This window comes from Hydra vulgaris, chromosome 12 (assembly GCF_038396675.1).
Source record: "Hydra vulgaris chromosome 12, alternate assembly HydraT2T_AEP".
NCBI classification, from domain to species: domain Eukaryota; kingdom Metazoa; phylum Cnidaria; class Hydrozoa; order Anthoathecata; family Hydridae; genus Hydra; species Hydra vulgaris.
In genome coordinates, this window is record NC_088931.1 from 28,775,971 (window position 1) to 28,787,500 (window position 11,530).

The following is an 11,530-nucleotide window of genomic DNA, read 5'->3' on the forward strand; positions in this document are numbered from 1 at the left end:
ATGGTCTGCAAACAAACTTACTCTCTGATGAACAACTCAAGATGAGATATTTAAAAAAATGTAAACTAAAGACTTAAAGACCTTGCTAATAATAGAGAGAAAATAAAAATTAAAATATTACAACAGTTATATGCAATATTTTATGCATAAAACTTACTAATAATAGAAAGAAGACTGATTGGACGATAGAAGAATAAAGAGAAGGCTGATTGGACGATAGGTTTAGAGTGTGTGTAAAAACATTTTGTTCAGTATTTGTAATCGAAAGCATTGCAGTGAAAAATATAGAAAAATATGTTAAATCACAAAATAACTCCATTTTTTTAATAAAAGCACTCAAGTGATCATTCTCCATTATTTTTGATACAAAAAGTATTAAACTATAATTCCTTTAAACCAAGAACTTTCAAAGATAAAGAATATTCAGAACTATTTAACGCTCAAAATAAAAACGAACCATTATAAAATAACTCCTCTCAGTACAATTTTGGAATATATTATTAACTTCTGATGGTTGGAATCTTGTGTTAGAGTCACAGGAAGCAGATAATGCAAATGAACTATTTGTTGCGCAACACAGTAAATAATATAATCAGACATTCCCAGTAGTCAAAAAAGTTTTTGATTCTAAGTCTATTTTAAATCCAGGATTTAAAATAGACTTAGAATCAAAAGAGGCGGATCCAGCATTTTTTGATGTTTTAAATAGCTAACTTCTTAACATGGAGCAAATTCCAAACATTTATATGTTTATCCTAATGTCAAAATGCTTTACTAAAAAAATGTCTAAAACTTTTAACTACACCTGCTTCAAACGTAAAAGCAATAAATTGATAAAGTATTTTTTTTTACTATTTTTAACTAAATTTATATTCATTGATAAATTTTAAATTTCATACAAAAATCTCTGAGTGTTTAAAAATTATAACCAAAAGTGCAAGTTAACAACTTAGGTTAGAAGAAAAAACAATCTATGGATTACGTAGTAATTAAACTATCAAAGAAAACTTGAAATAAATACAGGAAGCAGTATTAGGCGTTACGTTTTTTATTCATCTTTAGATTCTACTTAGATTTTTCTTTTCTTAAATAAACATTACTTATAATCAAATATGAACTTTGATCACCAATGTAACAAAGGTCTTCCCCATTTAGATTTTTTAATTTTAATTTATGTATTTTTAGCCACTGAATTCAAAAATCACATTCGTTTTGATGTTATCAATGATAGTTTGTATTTATTTTTAATTTCATATTTTCTTGGTACCTTCAATCAATTGAATTACATGGCTTTTTTTACATTTCTCTCATTTTCTCTCTCTATATAGCTCTCTCTATGTATATTTATACATGAAAAAACAATAAGTTAGAAGGATACCATAGGTTACAATGTTACGTATCATTAGGTCAAAATGTTACATGTTGTTACGTAACATTTTGCACGTAACGTTACGTTACAGTGTTACGTATTGTTACGTAAAATGTTATGTCTCGATTACGTAACAATATCGGACATTTTGCACGTAACGTAACGAATCTCGTTTACGTTACAATACGTAAAGTAACTTTAAAATGTTGTAGGGATACGTTGCATCAACCTTTACTAATATCGCAAAAATAATTAGATAGCATACAATACTTTATACATATATATATATATATATATATATATATATATATATATATATATATATATATATATATATATAGATATATACATATATATATATATATATATATATACATATATATATATATATATATATATATATATATATATATATATATATATATATATATATATATATATATATATATATATATATATATATATATATATATATATACACACCTATAGTATCACTTACGAGGACAGATTTAACAAAAAAACGAACACTTACGGAGACATTAGCATATACGGGGACATTTTCGTGTACCCATTAATTTTTTGTCTCCGTAAGCATTGTTTTTTTGTAAAAAGAATGTTCCCGTAAGCAACTTTTATAGAGAACGAAAAGTACATACATCGACTATTAAGGTGGCACACAACTGAAAATAAGTAAGTTATTTGGTATTTTGATTTTTTAATCACTCCTTCAACATATATAAAAATAATTAATCTTAAAAATGATGTAAAAGTTGATTTAATAGCATTTTAGTAGATGACACTTAAAAATAATATAGTTCTTTACTATAACGCTTTCCTTTAGATTAGAAGTGCTTTAGATTAGAAGTGCATACTTTCATCTTTTCTTATTAGAGACTATGTATAACCTCTCATTATAGCAGTCTCCCCTCGTCCTAAATATCTACTTTCTATCTTTGCAATGTCCTGATGAAATATCTCACCATACTGCTCGCTGACACCACCCATGATTTTGGGGAAGAAATCTAGGTGTGAATGCAATATATGAACCTTTATGGACATAGGACAACCTAGTTTCTTGATATTTTCAAGAAACTTTGCATCCAGTTGTTTGTAATTAAAGTCCTTGCAATTTCCTAGAAATCCACGAGCTAGTTCACGAAATGTACATCAAGTTTCTTTTTGAATAAACCATCTAGCTCACTCTAATTTGGAAAGTAAGGCTTAAAAGTTTTTATTGGTACAAAGGCTTCCTCCATGTCTTCGCTACTGTTACTCGCTGGCTCGAGATGAAATATTCATTTCATCTTCCTTCTTATAAAAATGAAAAAACAACATATAGCAACTTCAACAGTAACATAAACAACAGTAACGTTCAAAACTTCATTTAAAAACAAATGCATAGTAAATACTTTATGTTTAAATATATTAAATGTAAGACTTTTAGAGAGTATGATGAGAAGTATACTTGCATTTTGTGGTGGTAGTAGTGCTTGCAGATGATGGTATGTCTGAATAATGAAGAGGTTGTCTCCCTTTAGCTTTTCTGTACTTTTTAATATAAATTATACAAAAATAGCAATCATCGTGATAGTTCTTTAGCTCTCTCTCTGGAAACGGTAAAAAGCATTGCTTTACTTCTACTTTGCAACCATCCTGCTAGAGTATTTCGGCAAGTTTCACGTGTCAAATGAGGGGCACAAGGTTTGTCCTAATCTTCCATGGACATTCCAAAATATTTTGCGCACGCTATCCATGGAATGGTACCTTTCACAATCTTTTGTAATACCTGCTTTTTGCTAATATAATATCCACATACATGGCAAAACTTATTAGGTAGTTTTCACTCACCACTGATTAAATACGAACTTATAAATGTGGCGGCTTTATTAGACAAAAGTAGACATTTTGTATTAATTACTTAGAAATCAATTTCGATCATTTGGAGAGAGAACGAATAACAGAAAAAAAATTACATTTTTTCATAAAATAAAATATTTTTTCACATTAAAAATTTATAGTTTTTTATTTTCATGCATAAAAAATTTTGGTGATTATTTATATATATTTAAAGTAAGCTCTTGCTTAAAAAGGTATAATTTTCAGTTTAAAAATTATTAAAAACCCTTTTTTATGTCGATTTTGAACACTGTGAAACGCTAAACAAATCAAAGAACTTTTATATGCCTTATAAAATATTATTTACTTTCCTTTTATTTTAAATAAATATTTACACATATTATTATTAGTTTGCATTATATCTTAATAAAAGAATAACAAATAAAGTGTATGTTAAGTAAATTTCATCATGTAAACACACAGATATTCGTTATTATGTACTTTAATTCTATACATATGATAAACAATAAAAGTTATCAGTGTAACATTACCAGGAAAAAATTACTACGGTATTATTAAAACGGTATAACTTTACGTTGAATATTTGATGTTTGAATTTTATTCCGGTTTATATATACATGTCATTTATATCAGGCAAGTAAATAACCTTGTTTTTAACTAGCTTTATTTTTATTTGTAAACTAATTTCAAATATTTGCTAATAAAAAATACTTAAAGAGATATGGACACTATAAATCTATTTACTAGCAGTACCCTAAAGTTTTCGGCCAAAGATTTTTGTTGTTGTTGTTGCTGCTTACTTTATTTATTTCGTCATTCAAAATAAGCTTTAAAATGTTTTTACAACATAAAGATAGAATAAAGTTTCAACATAAAAATAAATTTTGACCGGAGCTGCAGAAGATCACCCAGCCCCGTAGATTCAAATTTTTCTATGATATACCTATATATTGCGTCAATATAATATTATAGGCAACACATACTATAAAACAACAAAAAAGTACGATTATACAATACATTTGTTATAATAATGTTGAGTTGATATAACAAAGTTGAGTACTTAATTTTGTATTTTTATATTAAAGAAATAAATTGGTTATAACCAAAAAGTTAAAGTGTACATAAATGTAAAATGTATGATAGCATAACACTCTTTAACAAAAAAATTAGAATGGTAAAAATATTTATTTTGTAGACATCGAGCCAAGTTCACTTAGTAGAGGTCTGGCACTCGTGTATTTATTAGTATTTTAAAATTGGGCGGCTTAGTTGTTTTAGTTTCTGTAGATTACATTTATCTTAGATTGACTCGCCTAGATTATGTTACAGTAACTGATCTAGCTGTGAATGAGAAACTAATTTTTTTTAAAAACTTGTGTTCAGGAGGTGCATAGTTTCTTACGTAATGCCAAAAAGTTTAGATTTCTACTATTTTATTTTCTACTCATATGTGAAATAAGAAATTTACATAAAAATTTAATGGATTTTTTTCAAGTTTAATAACAATAATAATTAGAACAGAAAGTTTTAAGAATAGGTTGTCTGATTTTAAGTTTTAAGAGAAGGTTTTCTGATTTGAAATTTTAAGAGAAGGCTGTCTGATTTGAATAATTTTGTAAAAAAGGGCGTATTGATAATTTGTAAAAAAAAGGCGTTTTAATATTTTTGAAAAACATGATAAAACAGAAATTGGTTTTAGAAGCAATGAAATCATATCTGCTTTTAAATATAGAAACAAATTTTGCTAACTTAACTGGTCAAAAAAAAATCTCATGTTTGAGAGACAGATTGTAAATATGCAGAAACGGAGATTCAAAAATATTGTAAAAACCTTTACGAAATTTGCGTTACTGTCATCAAATCCTGGGTTTTAATTTGGTGTATGGTTTCAAATGCGTTTTAAATTTTTTCAAGACTTCAAAACATCACATGTTTTGGTGGCTATAATATCACTTTACAATATCACTTAACAATATCACTTTACAATATCACTTTACAATATCACTTTACAATATCACTTTTTGTTTGAATTATTGAAAAAGTGAAAACGTTTTAAAATGTTTGGTAGAAAAAGTGGTAGGGATTTTTATGATATAAATAACTGAATTATTTACACTATCTGGTCATTGGGTCTTGGTCAAGGACTTCAAAAGTTCTTTCTTCTCACTTCACTTATGAATATTTCTCTACTAATGTCTCGAAACACTTTTGACTTTTTAATAATGACCATTGCTTGTTAATAAGCCATAAAAAATGTAGTATTATAACTATGTGGGATATTGTAACTAAAATTAGACACAATTCGAACACATTCATTGTTAATACTAGTGTTTTATATAATGGTTAGTGGCATCGGAGAAGTTTTTCATCCCATAGTGGTAATATCTATTGATAGTGTAAAGGCTTTAGACAAACAACTAAAAAGTGACCTATTATATTTTTCTTAGTCAGGAAACTTACATAAATATGCATATGACTACACTAAGATATAACCAATGGTACAAGCCCTTTTAAACATGGACTTTATTTTTTTATAAAATCAAACTAACCTTTAAGGAACTTATTTCTGTAAAACATTTAGAAAAGTGCTTACTTTGGTAAGGTAAAAAAAAAATGCTAACAATATTTTAATTAACACAATCTGGTAAAGTACGTCGTTTGTTTTGATCGGTAAAGTATAGGTAAAGCAAATTATATATCTTTTAGTCAACTAAAAGTTAGAGTGAATGATGCGATGTTGAATTTTCATATTGGTTGAAAAGCCTTTAATTCAATTCCTTGAATTCCTTTAGGCATGATTATAGGAACATATCAGGTGTACCGGTATGAAGTGAGTGTTTAGATATAAATGAATCGATAGAGAACATTTGTTGTGAACGAGCCTTAATTTTTGTTTTGTTTGGTTAATGTAACATCTGTCAAACATATTTATTTTTTTTGTCATTCACCTCCTCAAGGCCAAGAAGGCCACTACAGATGAGGAGGCTACTTAATAGTGGTTATAATCCTCTCTCAACTCTATAACTCCGAAACACGAACCTCGACGAACAAGGCCGCTGCGCGGAGAAACAAGTTGAGCGCTGTACTACCAGGGGCGTGGATTTAATATGTATAAAGTCATTGAATAAAAAACTTATTTTCTTATCGTGTTAAAAATGTTTAGCTATTTTAACAGAAAAAGATGATTTGCTGAAAGCAATAATTTTTAATTTTCATTTGAAGAAAAGTGCTGCAAAGTCGCATCTAATGCTTTTTGAGGCATATAGTGATCATGCTAGAAATATGTGACAAATGAAGTACACGGAAGACCACCAAAAAAGTTTGCAAACGCCAAATTGTAAGCAATAATGAATGAAGAAGACGCTTTGAGTCAAAAGTAAATGGCAGCAATGTTAAATGTTGTAAAATAAATAATTTCTGGCCGTTTAAAAGCTATGGAAAAGATTGAAAAAGTTAGAAAATGGGTGTCGCATATAATGATAGACAAATGGAAAAATTAAAAAACACATGTGAAATTTTGTTTTAATAACACAAAAGAAAATCTGTGTTTGGTGGGATCAAAAAGATGTGGTGCACTATGAGCTTTTAAACTTGGTGAAACTGTTAATATTAATCGCTACAGAAAAAATTGATCAATTTGAACCATGAATTGATCGATAAAAGACCAGAATGACACGGCAGAAAACAAGGCAAAGTAATTTTGTTATACGTCAGTGCACCTGCACACAAAGCAAAACTGGTTTAGGATACAATCAATGCACTTGACTGAGAGATGCTACTTGTAAGTAACCGGGGTTAATATTTGACCGGAGTCGTGACCGAGGTCAGGCTTGATAAAAAATAGCCGGGGTCGGCTTTGTAACCGGGGCTGCAAAATCATTGATATATCTTAAAGTATATATTTCTTATTCAAAATTTATATTAAATTTTCTATGTATATTCATGTATACTTATATATAAACATCATTATGATCAAAATAATCATCATAATCATCATCATTATTATCATCATCACCATCATGATCATGATCATCATCACCATCATGATCATGATGATAATGATGATCTAATATCTGCGAAAATTAGTACCAAAAAAGCTCATAAAGTCACATGCAAAACTCTATTAAAAGGTGGAATTTCTATTTCTACTTCAACTCAAAGTGGTGTTTACAAAGGTGTCGTGAAAGAACGAGAAAAGTTGGAGAACTTAAAAAAGGAAATGCGGTCTTTACACTTTGATGGAAAGCACATAAAGAAAATGGAACCTCAAGTAAGCCAACACCAATTCCAACGGTTAAATATATGTGCATAACGTGGCGTAAAAGTTTGCAAGGTCTAGTGCCTTTATGTCATAACATAGAAAAAACTTAACATTAAATACTTATTGTCAAATACACTCTAAAATTATTTCAATTATTCATGTTTTATTGGTTTTCCGTAAAGTACTGAATCATGTGTCGCAAAATTACATTTCTTATACTCCATAAATCTTTTTTTTTTAAATGGGAGGTGAACTTTTATGAGATATACTTCAAATGTCCAATATTTTTTTGATTTTTGCATGAAAACTTCATTAAATTGAGTTTGGGGATACAGGGTTGCAAAACTGTTATACCCTTAATATGTATGTCAATATTTAATAAATAGTAGAAGAAATTTATAATATATAAAGTATTAGAAATTTTTTCCTAGCCCCGGATGTCAACCTCTGCTAAACTTTATAGTTTTAGCAGGGGCCGGGTTTGTAAAAACATTTTTATCCGGGGCTGGGGTCGTGGTCTCAATCACTTACTAGCTCCTAACCTACCCACCGTATTCAACAGACTTGGCCCCTTTCCGACTACCATCTTTTTTTATTGAAGGTAAATGCGTTAGCTGAGAAGCACTTCAATTCCTACAAAGAAGTCAAAAATTGGTTGTCTGATTGGTTTGCTTCAAAAGATGAATATTTCTATTGATGTGGTATCCACAAACTGCCAGAAAGGTGTTAAAATCATGTATAAAACAATGGTCAATACTTTAAATAAATATTTTTACTTTCCCGTTTAAAACTAATAAAAAAGACGCTGACTTTATACCGGTACATCTGGTATATTTTGAATATTTTTAATGAAAAATATTTTTTCAATCTTTGAATGTATAGAATGCGAGATTTTTTGGCACGGAAAAACTTTGCTTTTAAAACACTTATGAAATAAAATCACACATGATTTTTTTTGGTTACCTTGGTAAATAAAAACTATTTTGTTATTTTCTTAAAGGATTTTGTCTGTTTATTTTGTATTGTTGCTTTATACCTTTGATTTATTTCATAATATTGTCTATTGATGATGGGGAGGGAGGTGGGGGGCTTTGTAACTTGTAAAAACAATTGTTTTTACAAATTACAAAGTCTGCGTAAAATATTCATTATTTTACAACTGTAAATTGTAATAGACAAATCTCATACCTTTGTTGTCTTCGAAGTCAACCTTTTCTGCAATTTTAATGTGAAAAATGTTCAAGGAGTCAATAGGACAAGGAGTCTTAATAAGGAAAAACCTCTTCTTGATAAGAGGAAAGTTTCCAATCAAAATGAAGAATGGCATACAATTTTAAAGGTTATGTTATTTTAATAGAAAAAGATTAACGTTAATTTACGAAGACATTTTTTGACAACTTTTTTGTGTGTGCAAAAGCTCTGTTAAAACTTGATGCTAATTTAAAATAGATTACTTTTAAGTGGAATTTCAAGTTAACTTTGAGTAAGTATTCAATCCTCAAAAATATTTTGTTAAAAAATACTGTTGTTTTTTCTTAGATCAGGCTAATATCTATCCAATCAATCAGAATCATCTTTTTATTCAAAAAGATTGCCAAAAAAACTTTTTATTGAAACCAAAAAACATTTTATACATTGAAAATAAAAATTGTTACAATCTGTTAAATTTCATGCTATCAAGTTACCTAATTCCAATCATGAGCCATATTCTCACATTTTTATGTGGTTTTCTTGTAAATGCGTTTCAGTTTCGGCGTCTGTTTTAACTTTTATGAATAATCAATTTAACTATGTTTCTACCAACAATGAGCGCTGGTTCTGACTTAATTTCAAATACAGATTTGGACTTTTGGGACCAAAATATAAAATTCTGAAACCATCGTTGAGTAGAAAAATCAAAATTTGGTAAGATTATTTTGTTCCAGAGATAAGGACCTCGGTAAGAAACAAAAAACTGGTCTTTGCTTTTTGGGCAAAAAGGGGCAATAAGGTTGTTATTAATTCGAAGATTATATTTGTTTTTAAGTTTCATACAATAAAGATTTTGTAATACATTTGACGACAAATTTTCTCTACATTTAAACATGAAACATAAAATATTAAAGACATTTAAATGATATACATTTACAATGTTCATTTCTTTAAAAAGTTGTTTCGTATGAAAAAACCGGTTTTTAAAAAAATATTGCGCGAGCTGCGTATTTCTGATGAAGGTAAAGAGATTTGTTCTATGAGTGCTTCCCAATAAAACATTAGCGTAGTTTATATGATTACTTATGTATTTAGCAATTTTATCTGGTGTTTACTTATGTATTTAGCAATTTGATCGTAGGTATTATCAAAATGATTTCTCCAAGATAGATTTTCATCAGTATATACTCTGAGAAACTTAGTAACTTTTTCTCTTTTTATTATTATATTATCAATTAAAAGGTCTGGCATGATATGAGGCAGTTTCTGTTTTTTGAAGGTGGATAAAATAGTGTCCATTTAGTTTTTTCTATATTTAGAGTATGGATCCTTTTATATATATATATGTAAATATATATATATATATTTACATGTATTATGTAAATATATATATATATATATATATATATATATATATATATATATATATATATATATATATATCTATATATATATATATATATATATATATATATATATATATATATCTATATCTATATATATATATATATATATATATATATATATATATATATATATGTGTGTATATATATATATATATATATATATATATATATATATATATATATATATATATATATATATATATATATATATATATATGTATATATATATACATATATATATATATATATGTATATATATATACCTTCGAGAGCGCCAACGGTGGCCGGGTCAAAAATGGAAAGCTGCGCCCCTATTTCACAAAACTTTAGGTTTTGTGAACGCAGAAATTATCTATTTCTGATACAGCACATCGTATTTCTGTGATATATTAATTCTCTGTACTGAATGCAAATGGCTTGATTGATGGTGCTTCATACAAACACTTGGCAACCGCAAAAATAACAATTAAAAAAATTTATAATATTAATAAAAAATTTTTTGGTACCCTAAGAAGTACGGCCTTATCACAGAGAACCTAATTCCTAACCGATCTCGCAAAACTTGCCCAGAGATGACTGTGAACTACCAACCTCATGCTTTTGGGACTACCAAAATATAAAAATATCTAAAAAGTTATCAAAAACTTTTTTAAATTATCAACCAACTTATTTAACCATTCACAATCAACTATAAAACAGGATAAAAGTCATTATTTTATTAATCAACTTATTTAAGCAAATACTTGTTTAATCAACATCAACGCTTACCTAACCGTAAATCAAAAGCCTCCCTTCAGCATATTTCACCAACGCATTGAATTGAAGTTTCAACATTTCCACCAACAATTTGAGGAAAAAATTGTTCTCTGTTGGGTTTAAATTAAGCATTCCGTCTTCTTTAATCCCAATACAAAACTCAAATACTTGATAACTGACCTGGTCCTGGTATAGACAAGGCGGTTTATTGGCCTAAAAAATGCAACGCTATGATTCGCTCTTTTGCTTCAACATTCAAATACTACTTGAAAAATTACCGCTTTTATTGTAAAATTATAATTTTCTTGTTTGCTTCAACTTCTTCAACAACCGCGTTGCTATATTATTATGATTATCGTTGAACCACTCCTTTGTATAGTATGCAGTATGTGCAGTAGCGCCATCTTGTTGAAGTTTCCATGGTTTATCATTGAGCATAAGCAGGTCAATTGATGGAATTAGGTTGTTTCCCAGTACTTCTACGTATATTCCGGAGTTGATTCTTCCGGTGTAGGTTTGGCACATACCAACACCTTTGTAATTGAAGCATGACCAGATTCCTATCGAGCTTCCTACATTTTGTACAGTCGGTCTAATGTACTTGGCGTAATACTTTTCGTGAGCCCTTCTTTTGACTGTTATGCTAGATTTGCGATTGATAAGCTCAAAGTTACTCTCATCACTCCTCAT

General features: G+C 28.4%; 1 protein-coding gene across 2 annotated transcripts in view; it reads left to right on the forward strand.

Annotated features, from left to right (window-relative positions):
* Nucleotides 1-11,530, forward strand: part of LOC100209373 (voltage-gated purine nucleotide uniporter SLC17A9) — a 31,490-nt gene that overhangs the window by 3,547 nt on the left and 16,413 nt on the right. Inside the window, exon 1 of one of the 2 annotated variants that reach the window (XM_065812833.1) lies at nt 3,675-3,788. The exons of the other annotated variant lie outside the window; for it this stretch is intronic. The gene's annotated coding sequence lies outside the window, so the exon portion shown is untranslated. Of the gene's footprint in view, nt 1-3,674; nt 3,789-11,530 lie in introns of those variants that run through there. 2 annotated transcript variants of the gene reach the window in all.